This window comes from Pristiophorus japonicus, chromosome 1, assembly GCF_044704955.1.
Source record: "Pristiophorus japonicus isolate sPriJap1 chromosome 1, sPriJap1.hap1, whole genome shotgun sequence".
NCBI classification, from domain to species: domain Eukaryota; kingdom Metazoa; phylum Chordata; class Chondrichthyes; family Pristiophoridae; genus Pristiophorus; species Pristiophorus japonicus.
In genome coordinates, this window is record NC_091977.1 from 105,578,049 (window position 1) to 105,579,703 (window position 1,655).

Consider the following 1,655-nt stretch of genomic DNA (forward strand, 5'->3'; position numbering starts at 1 on the left):
TGGAAACGAATGCCCAATTATCTTTCGGCATACAATTAACGCCGGGAATTAGCTGAATCGCCCGCCCATATTTTTTAAATAAAATCTGACGTCATCACTCGTGCATCGCCCAGAAGACTATTTATAATGGAAACTAACGCTCAGATTATCACCGAGCGCTACTTTCGGCATCTCGTCCATATACCGCCATATAGCTCACAAAAAAGACGCTCAAGAAAAGCTGCACTCACCTGACCTTAACCCAGTGGTATGGACTCCATTTTGTAATTCGGAGGACTTTTCATAAAAGGCTGCTTCAAGTTTATGGGAGCATTGAAGTAATTCGTGACTGCCTTTCAGGTTATTTTAAATCTCTAGACAACCATCTAATCTCATTGTGATAAATTTTGAGTTTCTATTGCGTTTTTAAGAGGACAATTTAATAATTTTGAAGACATAATAGGGCATTTATAGTAATGGGGCCTGTAATTTCTCAGCCAGTATTGATGACTACTCACATGCAGCAGACTAGAGATGGGAGAAGGTTTATTGAAGAGCATTATGTACCCAATCAAAGAGGTGGCAGACTGCTGAGGAGGAGGAGACCTTACACCCAACGCATTTACAGGGATAAGCGGTCATACCTGGACTTGTCCAATAACACGTGCCTTAGGAGGCTGCGCTTCCAAAAGGAGGTCATCAGTAAGATATGCAAGCTAATTAAGGGAGATCTGCAACCTACCAGCACCATCAAGATCGCACTGCCCATTGAGGTCAAGGTTACTGCGGCACTTTCCTTCTATGCATCGGGCTCCCTTCAGGCCTCAGCTGGCGATATTTGCACCCTATCACAGACCTTCCCTTTTGTTCTTTCTTCCACTCCCCCTTTCAGTGCTTAAGAATGTACTCTTTTCGAACATTCGACAGTTCTGACGGAGGGTCGTCAACCTGAAACGTTAATTCTGTTTTTCTCTCCACAGATGCTGCCTGACCCGCTGAGATTTCCAGCATTCTGTTTTTATCCAGCCTAATCCCACTTTCCAGCTCTTGATCCGTAGCCTTGTAGGTTACGGTACTTCAAGTGCATATCCAAGTACTTTTAAAATGCAATGAGGGTTTCTGCCTCTACCACCCTTTTAGGCAGTGAGTTCCAGACCCCCCCCCCCCATCCTCTGGGTGAAACAAGTTCTCCGCAACTTCCCTCTAATCCTTCTACCAATTAAAATCTATGCTCCCTGGTTATTGACCTCTCGGCAAAAGGAAATAGGTCCTTCTTATCCAAGTCTCTCATAATTTTATGGCTGCGTCTATTTGTACTAACTGAAATGCAGCCATTTCTCTGATTGGCTCTCCATTTTCACATGGCCTATTGCTGATTTATCCTCCAAGGGGACCAGCCACATCCAGAAGTTCCTCTGGAATGTGTAACTGGAACTGCCCAGCCCAAGTTTTGAGTGACTTTCCAATTTGTAATTCAATCAATTTTGGGGAGAGAGAGAGCCTGGGGGGGGGGGGGGGGGGGTGGTGGGGATGAGAGAGAAAACCTGGGGGGGATGAGAGAGAAACCTGGGGTGGGGTGGGGGGGATGAGAGAGAGAAGCCTGGGGGGTGGGAGAGAGAGAAAGCCTGGGGGGGGAGAGGAGAGAGAGCCTGGGGTGTGGGGGTTGGGGGGGGGAA